Raw genomic sequence first — 16,943 nt, 5'->3', positions numbered from 1 at the left:
AGCGGAGGGAAGATACTGTTACAGTGCTTTTGGTTCAGCAGACTGAATAGATTTTAGTGAACAAAGTAACTGAGACTCAGGTGTACGTAACCTAAGCTTTCGGGAACTCTGTGTTACTTCTTACTGTGCTTATGTGGGGACTGACCTGATTAGATTGAATTTGTTTTCTTTATTTATGTTTCGTAATGGGTTATAAAGTAGTCATGTTATATTGTCAAATAAAGTTGTTAATTATTATTATTTGATTATATTATTGTTATTATGTTTCTTTATCATTCTAAGATTTTATTAAGTTGGTACTTATGAATTAAGTTAATTCCTTTTGTTCTTTTTGGAGTTGATTGTGGGGAGGTTGACCCTGTGCAATCTTTGCGGAAAATCCTCAGTGACTGAATTCTTGCTCTCCATGTGCTTTTACATGGGAATTATTTTTAGGCACTAGGGGTTTGTCTACACTTACCGCGGAGATTCGGTGGCAGTCGACCGGAGTTACGCAAGCTAGGCAAAAAACTTGCATAACTCCCGTCGACTTCTCTGCTTCTGTTCTGCATGCCGTCTTCACTGCACTGCACCAACGGGAACTGCGTTCCCGTCGACGTAGTGCTATGCCACTTGAGAAGGTGGTCTTAATTTTCTGGATCGACTGAGAGGGTCTTCACTGACCACTCAGTCCATCCAGAGAAGTCGATCTGATGGTGGCGACTTTGCCACCGTCAGTGTAGACATAGCCTAGGAGAAGGGCAATGAAGTAAACTCTGGCCCACCCTAAGGTTAACCAAGTAACTGATTTAATGTTATTATTTTTTTATTTTACTTCAAACTTGGATAACTTGTGCAGAATATTCTAAGTCAACACAATAAATATAACTATATTAAATGCATAATACAGGAGGGCCAAATGCATAATTTAGCACCCGTTTTGCTTGTGTAACTTCTCACTGAAAAAGCTTACAGAGTATTTGAGATTACTGCTGTCAGAAAATTAGACACATTTTTTCCATTCCATTTCTGCAGCTCAAGGCTTCTGTTTTACATTTCACTGATGAAGGTTGGTGGATTTAATAGTCAAAAAGAAGGCAGGGCAGGTAATAAATGGGTGAAGGTAATAGTATTTATATGATTTAGGATAATCATTTGAGAAATGGAGAATAAACTGTGAGGCATAGAGCCTGCAATTTTACAGCAGAATTTCATTGTTCCCTGCTGCAATTGCCTTCATTTCAATTACTTGAGCTCTTAGAAAGTGTGAACAGATGGGATCTGTTGCTTTAACTATATATTTAATTTAGTTTTGCATGACTTTTTTGTTAGGTATATTTCAATTAACTGGCTTCCCTATGTTTGTTACACCATCAGACTAATGGTGCTTAAACGATGGTCATGCATAACAACTCTGTGCTGTTCTAGGGAAGAACAAGATGATGTGTAAGGCTTTTTTTATTATTTAAAAAGACCAGTGCAACAGGCAAAATCTTTTGATTAGAGATGGATAGGTTTATCGCTCAAGACTAAATACTGACTAAATGCGGGAGATCAACAGATTCTTTTCTGCTCATTCTAACCAACACTCAACCTTAGTGGCTGTAGCAAGCATCCAACAACCTGTCTAGCAACTTCTCTTTGTCCATAGCCCATCCTTTTCAGAACTTCCCCAACCCACAGTATGTATCCTGATGTCACCTACAGAGGTTCTGAGGATCATAAAAAGCAGCTTTCTCAGCTCCCGTACTAGAGTTTCGTATTTCAATATGGATTGCTATCATTGTTTTAATCAAATTGCTTAACAAATAACAGTAACAAGGCAACACAACGCAAATGAGCAATAACAAGAAGTAATGAGTGTTTCTGTCATACTTCCCTTCTATTCCCAGTTGTCTAGGGTTTAACTCTCCAGTAGCATCTCTTTAAAAAAATCCCACAAAATAAAAACAGGGCCGCGGTTAGCAAAGACTCGGTACTATGTTTCTTACTTTCTTCACTCTTTTGCTTATCTGTGCTTTCTCAGATTGTTTGTGGGCTAAGGCTCAGGGTCACAGACTGATAGTAGTTTCACAGAGGATGAACCCTCTAAATGCTGTAAACAGTTGGAACACATAGTCTGTGAGTATGGGAAATATCAAATAATGGAGCTGAACTTGAATCAGGAGATGAGGAAAAATTGGGTGAGTAGGAGGAAGGAACCAAGTGCTGCCCTTTATCTCTCACTTTTGGGACTATAACTCTGGTTTAAATCAGTGGAGCCTCTGTCATTTACAACAGGTCTGAATATGTCCCCTGGCACCCAATGAAATTCCCACTGCTCTAGCTGCCAATGGAGCATATGTCTCTGCTTCTGGTATGGCTGCTGTTATGATTATATCATCTTCTGTCTGTCCCTTTAAATTATGGGATGCCATGAGGATTTTGAGGTGGGGGTAGGGGGATTTCCTGCTTTCGTTTTGCACGTCTCCTTTGCTTACCACAGCTCCTTGAACCACTCAATGTTCACATGTAAACTACAGCCTAATAAAGCAACATATAACAGAACTGAGCAATGCCTTTGCACTCTTCCAACTGTAAGACTGGCAAGGTATACAAACAGCCAAGTTACAGCTTATTGATTTTAACAGCCTTCCAATTTTCCTTCCTATTTCTGTCTACATTTTCCTCTAATCTCAGACAAGAACCGCTTTTCAAAATGATTAAAATGAGATAAATCTTCACAGCTTTCAAAGCAAAGGGCCAGATTTACCCAAGGTGTAACTTCCTCTATGTAAAGCATGGATGAATTTGTCCCCAAATATTTGAGACTTTTTATGGCCTCCACTCTTGCAATCAGACCTCACTAGGAACGAACAGAGCTTGAACTTCACCTAAAATAGAACAGTAAACCTAAGTCTAGTTTACTTAGACCTTTAACAAGATCCCTCACAAGAGGCTATTAATAAGCCTATGTTGTCATGGGGTCAGAAACAAAGTATTGTCATGGATCAAAAACTGGCTGGGGGCGGAAAGAAAAGAGTAGGACTAAATGGTCAATTTTTGTTATGGTGAAAGGTTAACAGCATGGTTCTCAGGTTTCCACTGTAGGTCCTGTGCTGTTTAACAAATATATCACTGATCTGAAAAGAGTGGTGAGGAGTGAGGGGGCAAAATTTGCAGATGCCAAAGTTATTTAGGTTAGTCAGGGCTGGAGAACACCGTAACGAACTTCACAGAGGCCTAAAGAAGCTAAGAGAATGGGCAAAACAATGGCAAATGAATTAAATATTTTCTTTATTTTACAGAATCCCCTTTTTGACCACAGCTGCACATGGAACAGAAGTCTTTACTGAACTGTCCACAATGACACCCAGGTCCCTTTCTTAAATTGATACAGTTAATGTAGACCACTAAAGGATACAGAGAGAGTTTACATTTCCCCCCTCAAGTGCATTACTTTGCATTTAACAATATTGAATCTCATTTGCCATTTCGTTGCCCCTTTGCCTACTTCTTTAGGTCTCTCTGAAGTTTTGAAGTTCACAGTTCTTGCTGGTTCTGATTAACCTAAATTACTTTGTCAGCTGCAAAATGTATGAATGACACAGGACCTAGTATGGAACCTTCAGACTCCTGCTGTTAACCTTTTGCCATGATAAATATTGACCATTTGGAATATTGTGTGCAGTATTCATCATCCTAGCTCCAAGGATATTACAGAACTACCAAGGGTCCAGAGAAGGGTGATCAAGGGCCTGGACACACTCTCCTATGAAGGAAGATCAAATAGGCTGGGACAGTTACCTTAGAAAGGAGTCAAATAAGAGGGGACACCATAAAAGTGTATAAATAATGAATGATCTAGAGAAGGTAGAATGGGAACTTCGGTTCTTTCTGTTTCCTAACACATGAACAAGGGGGTAATTGATGAAATTAAAGGGTGGCAAATTGAAAACTAATACAAGGAAATACTTTTTTCACAATGTGTAATAATACTGTGGAAGTCACTGCTACGGGAAGTAATAGAGGCCAAGAATTTAGAAAGATTAAAAAAGGTTCATTTATATGGACAACAGAATATCCATCATTAATGATAAGAAACTATGGAAGGGATATAGAATCTCCTGGGTCAGGACTTCAACCAATGTCTAACTATTAGAGACCAAAATAAAACCTATTGGCAGGAGACAGATTACCATCTGCTACTGTGGGATTCTTACACCTGCCTTGGAAATACCTGGCACTGGCCACTCTCAGAGAAGGGATACAGGACAAGAGGACCTAGGGTCTGAGCCAAGCAGGTAATTCCTAGGTGGGTTTTTTTTTTTTTTTTTTTTTTTTTTGGGGGGGGGGGGGAGGTGGCTTGGGCTTGTTTTTCTATACTTATGCACATATGTATTTTGGATTCTGAAGTGAAAATACAAATTATCCTGGACATGGTTATTCCTGTATTTCCAGCCTAAGCCAAACTAGGAAGTGCTGGAGAAAAGCTAAAGAAATATTTAAGCTGTACTTCTCCTTTTTCATTTGCCAATAGTTTCACATTGCCATGACTATGTTTAAACTTCCTGCTCAGAAGTCAGGCTGAGAGACAGGATGACTCATTTTCACACGCGGCGCTTTACTGAAACGACTTTGTTGGTCTGACCTTAATCTCCAGCGAAAGGTTGTCCGTATGATAAAGCAATCATATAAATAAGTCAGTCCTGTTAGTGCTTGTGCTGTATGTGTAAGGAAACTCTAGGAACTCAGCCAACACGGGCACAGACTCACATCCCACTTCGGTTGAGGACCAAGTCAGATGTGAGGTCATTCACATGTCAGTGGAAGTACCCCCTTCTCCTAGCCCCACCAAACCATAAATGAACAGACCTAGGAATACAGTGGTGGTGCTGCAGTCTCCAGCTATGCCTCCAATGGTGTTTACTGAGGGGAGAGCTGTTGATTTAAAAATAAGGAAGTTAAATGCAAATAACTTCAGTTCTGCCAGTGACCAGTAGTTTGACTGGGCCCTGGGGAATTGCAGTACTATACTAACCAATTTATTTTGCCCTAAAGCGTCTGTGAGTTTTGATGCAAATGAATTATGGCCCCTATTATTAAAGTGGCATATATCATTTGTCATTGAGTCCCTCATTTAGTCTTAGAATGAAAAGCCTCTATTTGTTTTATATGCTATTTATATGGTCATTATTTATCTATATTTAATTATAATACTTTTATTTTGAAGGCACCTCTCTGTCAAGGGTTTTTCAAAAGCTGCAGAAGCAATTAAAATGCAATCATGAAAATGGCATGAATTAAAACTTGTAAAATGTAAAAGCAAAATAAACAAAGAGCAGCAAACAGAAGGAGGCAATTTGCTTTTAAGAAATCTTAAAAATTGGGAAAAAAATAAAAGCCTTTCCAAGTAGCTATTTTTTTTTACCAGCAGCTTGTTGTACTGCTGTACAGTGGGAAGGAATGAGGCCAGGGGCTTGTTATAATCCTTCTCGGTAGCCACAGAATTGCAACCAGAATGCAAAGATCAGAGACTGTACCTGGCTGCACTCACTGCACTCACTGTACAGTACTCACTGTACATTTGATTGCTTGCCAGAGTCGCAGCTGCACTTATGTGAACAAGGAATAGTCTTAAAAGGAGTTAAATAAATACTTTTTGATTCTGTCTGAGGGGGGAAGGGGACTTTACTGTGCTCTTTCTGGAGTTGACAGTTCCATCTCTATAACCCACTGTGAAGGGCTATTGTTTTCTGTTGTGACTCTATATTTATTCAAAAGTAGAGTGTTGCGTTGAGCAACAGTAGAGTGCAGAGAATGATGGCGTTCCTTGGTTCCGGCCAGGTGCCTAGGGCACCCTGTGTGGAAATTGCACATTACAGAAGCTGTCCAATAAGTTGCTAAAACGTTGTTGTGTGATGCTTATATGTTCAGTGTTTGCTGATTTTTAGAGTATCATTTCCACATTTTTTTTCCACAGGGTGCCCTTATTTACAATGACACTGCTCCTTCTGTCTGCTCATCCAAGATCTGCCAATGGAAAAAAACAAACTTTTAGTTAAGGGCTTGGAATCAGATCCTGCATCTCTTCCTGAGATGTATAGAGCTTTGCTCTAGGCAGGACTGCTAGGACTGGTCCTTGCCTTGATTTATGGAGTATAAGGTCAAAGGGGACTATTAGATTATCTAGTCTGACCTCCTGGATAACACAGGCCATTACAGTTCACCCAGTTACCCCTGTATTGAGCTAAATAACTTATGTTTGAGTAAAGCAGATATTTCTAGTCTTGATCTGAAGACGACAAGAGAGAGAGAATCCAACACTTCCCTTCATAGTTTTCGCCAATAGTTAAAGTGCAAATGTTTAACAATGAGGGTGATTATTTCCTATTTGAATGCCTGGCTTCAGCTTCCAGCCATTGGGTCTTGTAATGCCCGTCTTTCTAGATTAAAGAGCCCATTAGTACCTGATATTTTCTCCCTGTGGCGGTCCTTATTAGCTATAACCAAATCTTCTCTCAATCTACTTTGTAAGAAGCTAAACATTATGCTAAGGGTGCCGCTAGTCTGAGCAGCAAAGAAGAATGAGCAACTGCACTCACAACTCAAGTAAGAGTGGTTATATGGCGCTCAATTACATTCCTACTGAAATCAAGGGGAGCCTTTCCCCTGAGTTCAATGGGCATTGGAAATGGGTTCAGGGTTTGCAAGGGGCATTTGCATGCACATTTACTCAAACCACGTGCACGACAATGATAAACAAGCATGTCTTGTATGTGCATCTGTCCACAGTTTAAAAAATGGTCCCTCCATTATAAACATAAACATTTCTCATGTTGTGTAATGGGGGCAGAGGGGTCCCTCACTGGCATTATGATGATGAGCTGTTACTTTGCAGGGTGTCACCTAGACACCAGTGGTAACCGCTACATTTATTTTAGTCAAAACGTGACAAGAAGCAGTGGTTCCCCCTGTGGCGTTAGCTGGTGGCAGTGTTGTAGAAGGACGGTACATCATGTCCACTGGGAATTATTTGTATTCCTAGCCAGGCAACTTTCATGCCTCAGGGAGACAGACACCCTACCCTGTATTTCAGCGTTCAAATGCCACGCAGAAGGGCAAGCATCACTTTTCATTTTGGAAAATCACCATAGAAAGAAATTGGACAACAGTGACAGTAAAATTAAACATTTAAAATGCAAGGCACAGGTGTGGTTTTTTTCTTTGTTGGTTTGCATGGTTGGTTTCTGGAATTTTTTGGTTGGCGGGGTATATTTTGGTGCTCTGAGTCCCTGCTGTTGAGTTTATATTCCTGTTTTTTAAAAAAAAAAAACCTTCAAAAGCCCAAGAACCGGGGATTAATGGCATTTTTGTTTTTTGAAAAATAAATAAATGGGAATAAAAAAGTATTGCTTGGGCCAACCCCAAATCTTCATCCTAAGCAGTGTTGGAGAGGCAGCAGCACCCACGTGGCTCCCACTGGTCTCAGAGCATTTTTCTCAACCATGCTCAGCCCATTTTCACTCCGAGGACTGAGATTCAAAGTGCTCGTCTGTGTAACGGATGACTGGCATAGATTAGTTCCAGTTCGGATGAATCGCTGACCTGGTTCTCCTCAAGGGAAAAACAAACATAATTAATTTAAGAGAGAAAGTCAGAGTTGTGTCGTTACGATGTTGGAAATCTCTCAGGCAGCAAGATACCTTGATCAAATCCTAGTGTAGTTTTATCTCAGTTATTAACCAACTACTTGCAAATCAATAGCCGTAAACAAGGTAAGCCTCAATGAACTAACTAATGTGCTCATTGTAGTTTTTTCCTTGCAGTGAGTACTAAGAAATGGTATTTGTTATGATTATCCACTGCTAGCTTGATAGCCAGTCCACACTACACCTGCCACACAGAGCACAGCTACAGATAAACTAGAGGCATTAAAGAAGTCTCTTGATCACGGATGACTTTGAGAGCAGCCTGTGATAATTCTGTCAGACACAACAACTCCCCTTAGGACACTGCTGCTTAAGTAATTCAGGCTGTGCCGAAACAGGATGATTAAGCCCTAAGTTACCATAGAGAATCACTGCCTCCGATGACTCTCTGAACGAGATGTGGCCCTTCAGGAAAGGGTTGATGCTATCAGTGAAGGAACAGGTCTAGGTAACTTATAGGGCCTTCCATTACGAAATTACCATTTACCAACAATCCCCACCCACACTGTGATAGCCGGTTTTTCAGGATTCCCCTGTCCTTAGAGCAGGAGGCAGCCAGGGTGTCTCCGATGCATGGCTGCACTAACTGCGGGTCATTGGTGACTACCATAATGCCACCATAGAAATCCATGGTACTGCCACCCCTTGGATACTGCGTCCAGGTCTGGTCACCCCATCTCAGAAAAGATATATGGGAATTGGAAAAGGTACAGAGAAGGGCAACCAAACGGTATGTAACAGCTCCCTTATGAGGAGAGATTAAAAAGACTAGGACATTCTTGCTTGGAAAAGAGACGACTCAGAGGAGCTATGATAGAAGTCAATAAAATCGTGCCGGGGTGGAGAAAGTGCATAAGGAAGTGTTATTTACCCCGTCACATAACACACGACGTAGAGGTCACCCAGTTACATGGATGGGCAGCAGGCCTGGGGGCACGGGCGGTTCTATGCCACTCCCCCACCCTGATGTCTGCGAGCGCTGAGCTGCCCTGCAGGGCTTGCTCTGCCGGGACGGGGACTCTGTCTTTCCCACGCTGCACCTCCCCCGCCCAGCACCTTTCCGGGTCACTCGGCGCCTCTCCCCAGCAGCGAGGCCTGAGTGGGGAGCGGTGGGGCGGCATGGAGCAGCTGTTCTCCTGCTGGCTCAGGGTAGCTGCTCTGGGTTGCTATCTCTGCAGCTGGATGCAGGGGAGCAGTACAATGGGGGTGGGCTGGGGGAAAAGGCAGCTGGGATTCCCCTGTTAAGCTGGCAACAGCAGTCCTGCGGAGGAGAAATGTGTCAGGGATGCAACTCCATGCTCTGAGTATCCCTAGCCTCTGACTGCCAGGAGCTGGGAGTGCACGACAGGGGATGGTCCCTTGATGATTGCCCTGTTCTCTTCATTCCCTCTGAAGCACCTGGCACTGCCGCTGTTGCAGCACAAGACACTGGGCTAGGTGGACCCTCGGTCTGACCCAGTCTGGCTGTTCTTATGTTCCTATGACTTTTTAATGCATCCTCCCCACAAGCTTTGCCCACTTTTAGGACCAGACTGGAGCCGGCGTGCCGTGTGAGTGCTGAGCTGCTTAGAGACGTTGTCACGTTCGGACAGGACACAAAGCGCTGGAATAGCGAAAGCAGCTGCCCTTGCACTGTGGCTGGATAACTGGACTGTGGTGGGGGCTGTCCAATGAGGCTGTGTCTGTGGTGTTGTGTTGAAGGCACACAGAGCTTGTAGTGCACATCACACAACACAGCAACGGGAGCTTGCGGTCAGCTTTAGCCAGACACCGTCCGTTCTGCCCCACGCAGTCCAGAGACGCGCTGTCCAAGATGGAGTCTGAGCTGCTAAACCCACGGCCAGCACTTTTATAACAACCCTGGACCAATGACTGCAGATCAACAGGCAGTCATGCTGGACAAAAAATGGGGCCATCGAGCCTGCCCTGTAAAATGCTGCAGGAGGGGATCAGATCTCCTAGGGAACCCTTTGAAGGTGTTGAAGGAGGGTGTCAAGTCATCCAGGTCTCCCTTAACCGTGGCACTCAACAGGACATCTGACATATCCCGAGAAAAGTTAGAGGAAAAATAAAAACAAAACAACCTTTTCCTCCCCCAAAAGATAACGGAACCACTGTACGCACTCACTGTCTAAACACAGGAGACTTTCAGCATCAGCTTTTTCAGTGTTTTGGTTTACGATTAGCTTTGATTAGCGTGTGAAAAGTAGTTCTAGCTATAATGCTGCCTGCAGCGACTCCAGAGCATAGTACCAGCCTCAGAGCAGACGGTTAAGAAGCAGGGCATAACCCCCACATTGATTGTGAACTCTATACTTAGATTTCACCACCCAGCTATCCAGTGTGAACACCTCAGGCACTAGAACAGCCTAACTGTGGAGTCATAGACAGTCCGCTGAGGTGGGCCAATCTCTTTTGCCACCCAGGTAGTCCTACCTTTGTGATAGATGGTCCCTTACACCAAAAATCACAGCAACATGCAGGTTATTCCCAGTCCCAAAGGACCAGTCATTTACTAGAGGTCAGTTGCACTGTAGATCTCACACCAAAGACAACCCTTGCAGCCAATCATATGATAAACTATGTAAAGATTTATTAAGTAGGAAAAGGAAACAAGAGTTGTCTGCAAGGTTAAAGCAGGTAATCAGAGATACACACGTCAGTTACTACCTTAAATTTCATAGAATCATACAGCCATCCGGTTAGAAGGAACTGCAAGGATCATCTAGTCTAACCCTCTGCCAAGATGCAGGATTTGTTGTGGTTAAACCACCCAGGACAGCTGGCTATCCAGTCTCCTTTGAAAACCTTCAGTGACGGAGCCTCCACAGCCTCCGGAGGCAGTCTATTCCATTGTTTTACTGTTCTTACAATTAGGAAATTTTTCCTGAGATTTAATCTAAACCTGCTATCCTGTAGTTTGAGCCCATTGCTTCTTGCCCTGCCCTCTGCGGCAAGAGAGAACAACTTTTCTCCTTTTCTTTTTGTGGCAGCCTTTCAAGTATCTGAAGACTGCTACCACGTCTCATCTTTTCTAAACTAAACGTATCCAGTTCCTTCAAGCTTTGCTCATATGGCTTCCATTTCATCCTTTGGATCATCTTTGTCTCTCGCCCCTGGATTCTTTCCAGTTTCTCTACAGCCTTTCTATACATTGGTGACCAAAACTGGACACATGAGGCCTAACCAGCGCCGAATAGAGTGGTACCATTACCTCTCGTAACTGCAGGCTATGCTTCTGTTAATGCAACCTAAAATTGCATTTACTTTTTTTTTACAAGAGCATCACATTGCTGACTCATGTGGAGGCTATGATCCACCACAACTCCCAGATTATTATCAGCAGTGCTGCTGCCAAGTTAGTTTCCCCCCATTTTGTATTTGTGCAAAAGGTAACAGAAGCTTCTATAAGAAGGAAGTTCTATATACCCTGTAAGGCAAACCCAGGCTAAGCAGGTGGGGATCTCTTCCTTATGCCTTGAAAACCTTGCCGCCCAGAGTCCAAGCAGCACAGAGACCCAGGTCCTTCTTATTAGGGTTTTTAATCCCCCTCCTCACTTGTGCACTGGGGTGGCGGTGTTGCCTGGGACTCCAGAGACATGAGTTCTAGTCCTGGTTTTCTCACGAGCCTGATGGATAACTTTAGGCAAGTCCCTTGTGCGCTGAACTGCAAACTCAGCTGATGGGAGGAATTCACATGCATGCCTCCTCTACACGGAAGACGGAACAGCTAACACCTTTTGTCCTCTTTAACATTCCGCAATAGTCTATCTAGTGTCAATGGACCTTTCCTGTTAGACAGGACGTGAGAGCTTCTGTTGGAGACCTGTGCTTCATGCTAGTTCATGTCTCTCTCCTGTCTGGTGATTTACACAGTCACAGGGGCTCACAATACAACCTTACAAAATATACAGTATTTATAAGTGAGATCTCACAAGCACTCGATAAAGTCTAAACACTGAACACATTCTTATCATTCTAACACCAATTTTAATACTAATCCACAGGTGAGTCAGAGTGCTTCCTGCTATGTATTTGTCAGTGTCCAGCTGAGACATGGGGACTTTGGCAAGTATTATATGAACTTCCTTACTCCAGTCTCTACCCAGCAACATCTACCCTGAACTTCCAAATGGCTTATGCTCCAGTCCCTATACGCTTATCATGTTCCACTGGATAGTAATTATTATTTCCATTACTGTAGCAGCTAGACAGCCCAACCAAGATCAGGACAACTATTGTGCTAGTCACTGCAGAGACGTGACATAAGAGACAGGCCAGGTCCCAAATACAAAAGATGAACACAGAAGTGACTTGCACAAGGTCAAACAGCAGGTCAGTGTCAGAGCTGAGAACAGAAGCCAATGCCCTAGCAATCTGAACACACTGCGTGCTAATTCTTGGTGCTGATTGTATAGTATGAATAAATCTGATATCACACATTTGTGACACAGTACAGGGAACCTCTAATGTGTTCTATATGAATGCTTTCAGTACTTTGCAATGCTATTTATGATATCCCATAAAATGGGCCATATCTCTGTTGCCATTTAAGGTGGTTTAGAATAGTCTCCTGATAGAAAACTTAAATTTATTTTATATCATTAAAGTACTTTAAATCACTGATGTAGCAATAGAAACTGAATTAAGGATCACCCCTTTCCTTCAAAACCAGTTTACATTGTTGTAACAAGCCGCACATAGAACAGTTATGTAAATCACTTCCATCCAATCAGAGTGATATAATATGCGTCATACCATAAAGCAGCCTAGTAAATTATTCTTATTCTTATATCTAAATTTTCAGTGTTCCTATCCTATTGGAGCAGTTTAGCCTGTTCTAAAACTAATTTAAATTGCATTATACATATTGAAAACATTTAAATCACACCAGAGCTGATACAAAAAGTGCTTTAAATTCTACAATCCTAAGTGATAAATGATTCTGGATACACATTACATTCAATCTTAAATTTCATATTTTAGGGTGTTTTTTTGTTTTTTAATTATGTTTCTCATTTCAAACATCATATTGCCACAGATTGGAAAACCACAAGGAATTAGCATATAATAAAAACATTCCAGGAGTGTCACTCTGAAGCCTAGATTATCCACTGAGTCAGTGTGAAATGATGGAAACAAGCATGGTCAATGCTCTTTTTGTTCAGAATGTCATCAGGTTCAGTCATCGCTGTGTGACATCTTGTCTCTTAAAATGATTGAGCTCTTCCCACTTAGAATCATAGACTCATAGAAGATTAGGGTTGGAAGGGACCTGAGGAGGTCATCTAGTTCAACCCCCTGCTCAAAGTAGGACCAACCCCAACTAAATCATCCCAGCCAGGGCTTTGTCAAGCAGCAGTTTAAAAACCTCTAAGGATGGATATTACAGCATCTTCCAAGGTAAACCATTCCAGTGCTTCACCACCCTCCTAGTGAAATAGTTTTTCATAATATCCTACCTAGACCTCACCCACTGCAATTTGAGACCGTTGCTCCTTGTTCTGTCATCTGCCACTGAGAACAGCTTAGCTCCATACTCCCTGGAATTCTCCCCTTTGTGTAGTTGAAGGCCGCTATTATATTCCCCCTCTCACTCTTCTCTTCTGCGGACCACAGAAGCCCAGTTCCCTCAACCTCTACTCATGTGCTCCAGCCCCCTAATCAATTTTTTTTCTTGCCCTCCGCTGGTCTCTTCAATTTGTCCACATCCTTCCTGTAGTGCTGGGCCCAAAACTGGACACAATACTCCAAATGTGGCCTCAGCGATGCCGAATAGAGGGGAATGATCACTTCCCTCAATCTGCTGGCAAATCTCCTACTAATGCAGCCCAATATGCTATTAGCCTTCTTGGCAACCATGGCACACTGCTGACTCATATCCAGCTTCTTATCCACTGTTACCCCCTGGTCCTTTTCTGCAGAGCTGCTGCTTAGCCAGTCTGTGCCCAGTCTGTACCAGTGCATGGAATTCTTCCATCCTAAATGCAGGACTCTGCACTTGTCCTTGTTGAACCTCATCGGATTTCTTTTGGCCCAATCCTCTCATTTGTTTAGGTCACTCTGTATCCGATCCCTGCCCTTCAGCGTATCTACCACTCCCCCCAGCTTAGTGTCATCTGCACTTCCCAGTGCTAAGCTTCATACTCATACTGGTTTCAGTTTTGCAGCCTGAACAAAAATGCTGCCACCCCAGCAGAATGTGCCTGTATCTTCCTCTGTTAGGTCAAGATATAGCACTGTGATGAAGGATTTCTATCCTTTGAGTTTCTGGAGCTCCCACTGCCTGAACAACAAGGAGAAAAAGTAAGCAAACAATACCATACAAAAGGAGGAAAGTTCACCAAGACATCAGGTGACAGACTGCTGCTTTTGCTGCTGTGATAGCGTGAACTAGCCAACTGGAGGGGGGAATTGGTGGTAAAACAGAACAAAGGAAGGGGGATGCTGCCTGGAGCTACTACAAACAAAATGGGGGGGAGGGGACCAAGCAGCCATCTTGGCTGACAACGTCCAAGCAGGCAGAGTGAAAAACAGCTTTAGCCTGCATGGAGGATGTATTGCCAGCAGTGGGAGCCAAGTAGAGCCAAAAGGCGTGGTTGTGCTGCATAAGCACGCAGCCAGCAGGGAGCAATCAGGCTCAGACACCACAGAATAAAACAAACAAACAATAAAAAACAGGAAAAAAAGAATTTCCCTCTGGCAGAAAAAGCATACCGGAGGTGCGAAGCCCAACAGAAGAGCAGAGAAATGGCAACTTTTGTGGGCAATGTTGGTGAGTTTGACAAAAACCTCAAATCATTGTGTGGTGTACTTTGCAAATTTTGAGCGACTTGTAGTTTGCAACTCCTTTCCAGACGGATGAGTTTCAACCCTGCTGACAGTGATGGGACCTAAGGCATACATATTGTTAAGTGACCGATTGTCTCCAACTGTGCCTCGAACTGCCACGTATATTGCAATGGCTACAGCAATGCAGCAACATCTTTCTCCTATCCCACTGATGACAGCAGAATGCTATTGGTTCCAGTGGTGACATCAGAAAAGTGGAAAGTTCGTGGCACAGTTTGTTCCTGCTCTGCGGAAGTTGTCATTGTCAGTTTGGATAAACATTACGTGATGACCCGCGGGACCAATTTACCTCTGGATTATGCAATGACCAGGTCTGGAAAAAGTTACTGACGCTCTCAGCCCTTACATTCAAGAAGGCTGTTGCGGTAGCTTTGGCCATGGGAACCACAGAGAAGAATTCTCTGGAAATTAGTCTGAACTGAGAAGTTCACCTCCTCGACTGGCAGCTCAGAGGCCCATGGAAATGTAAGGACTCTCCATGTGGCACTGTGCACAAACTACACATGCTGAGGACACTGAGCCCATTGCTGTGACCTGTCACAGTTCAGCTACCAGCAACACAGAGTAACCATCCCTTCATGAAGACAGAATCTAACAAAGGATGGAAGTTGGGAATTCATACTGTGGAAAAAGACAAGAGCTCTAGTGACACGGACCACAACTGAGCTCTACATGTGTTATCCAAAGCGGGATTAAGACAGGGCTTTTGGGATACACCCATGATTGAAAGAGTTCTGACAAGGATGTAGCTTAATACTGGAGCTTGTATTTCACTGATTTTTGCATCTACTTTGCAATTTAAGCATCTGCAGTAGTCCACCCACAATTTTCAGTTCGCTTGCATAGTGTTTCATGTTAGCCATGTAAATGATAACGTATATATTTTAGGGAAGATTTTTACAGTAGGGTGGAGGAAGCTGCCACCACAACAGACAGCTGTATTTCTATCAGTTCCCTCTGCATGTATCTCCTTCTCTGCTGGGTCCAGATATAACACAGGGGGGCCAGAAAGAACCAGAAGGACGTTGGAGTCCAAACATCTGTGGTGGTTGGAATGTGACAGCTGAGCAAAGAAGGTGTGATTAACAGCTATGTGGGGTAATAAAGAGGGGGCTGTGCCTCCAGCCAGGGGGCATGTCTGTGCATGGACTCGGGAACATGTACAAATGGCAAAACGGGTCACTATATCCCAGTACATGGAGACAAGAACCTCATTTCTGGTCTTTTACACACATGACTATGAATTACACCTGCAGGACAGCACGGGCTTCCAGCCCCCAGTGCAGTTATAAGCTGTGAATTTTCAGGCAGCTGTGTGACAAAAAAAGGGGGTGGCGAGGAGGAAGTGCTCCAAAAAAGAATGTCAGGGTACCTCTCTGAAAATGTGTGAGTAAGAGTTCTGTGCTCAAGCACTGCAGAGTGCACGTATCTCTCATGCTGGTGCCAAACAAAGGAAAGCAAGACGATTTTCACTCAGTTTACTGCTGTGGAATTTGCAAATGACAATTTACCCGCTGAAATGTACAGTGTGGGTATAAAGAACAGCATGCAACATAAAACCAGTCTAAGGGCTCTCCCTAACACAGCTACATGGAAGAAGATTGCCCCAGACACCTCTTGCATGGTTGCTTTACAGCCACTCAGACCTTAGCTGCAGGTGCTGGAGGAAGCACCTGGGCTGCGTGCCAGATCTTCCCCGAAGGAGCTGGACATCAAGGAGTGCGCTTCACCCTCCTCGCTAGCCAGGAACACCATTTTACAGCAGGAAAATGGAATGGGAGCTCTGGAAAGGGCTTTTACACCTTTGGAAGGACTTTAGCAAAGCGTTCCAGGCCTTCTATAAAGCACAGTGACTTCAGGAGCCGTGCTTGGGAGTGGGACAAGCACAACATCCCATACTCCAGGCTCTGCCTTTCAGTGCAAATATCCTCCTTAAATGACCAATTCTTTCATTAGGTTTGGGAGAGAAAGAATACACCTGGTGCTGAGGCAAATCGAATTCTGCATAGATCCTGATGTGTTGACACCATCTGCTGTTTGGTAAAATATTTTAATATTCCATTGTTATAAGTTTTAATAAACGATTTGAACAATGAAAAGCACTGGGTTTGAGGAGCATCAGAAAGCCTAAGTGGCAATTAACAGATTACTCACACTGAGATTGGCAGTAAACATTTGTTGTAGAATCAGACTCTGAATTATTTTATTTAGGAGAGAGAATGGCAAGCCAACACTGAATTGTAATTAATGCAAATGGGAAATTTCAAGGTGAGAAAAATATGGGTCACGATTAAAAATAATAGATCTCAATATGACATTTCCTAGAGAAGGAAACACTTAAAGTGCAGTTTCATTTTGGCCCTCTACTCCCAGACTGTTTTTTCTCAAGTCATCAGAGGCAGAAAAATTAAATATAAAATC

This window comes from Emydura macquarii, unplaced genomic scaffold (assembly GCF_026122565.2).
Source record: "Emydura macquarii macquarii isolate MOO-44397 ecotype Brisbane River unplaced genomic scaffold, CSIRO-AGI_Emac_v2 contig_1551, whole genome shotgun sequence".
Classification (NCBI taxonomy): Eukaryota; Metazoa; Chordata; order Testudines; family Chelidae; genus Emydura; species Emydura macquarii.
This window is presented reverse-complemented; position numbering follows the sequence as displayed.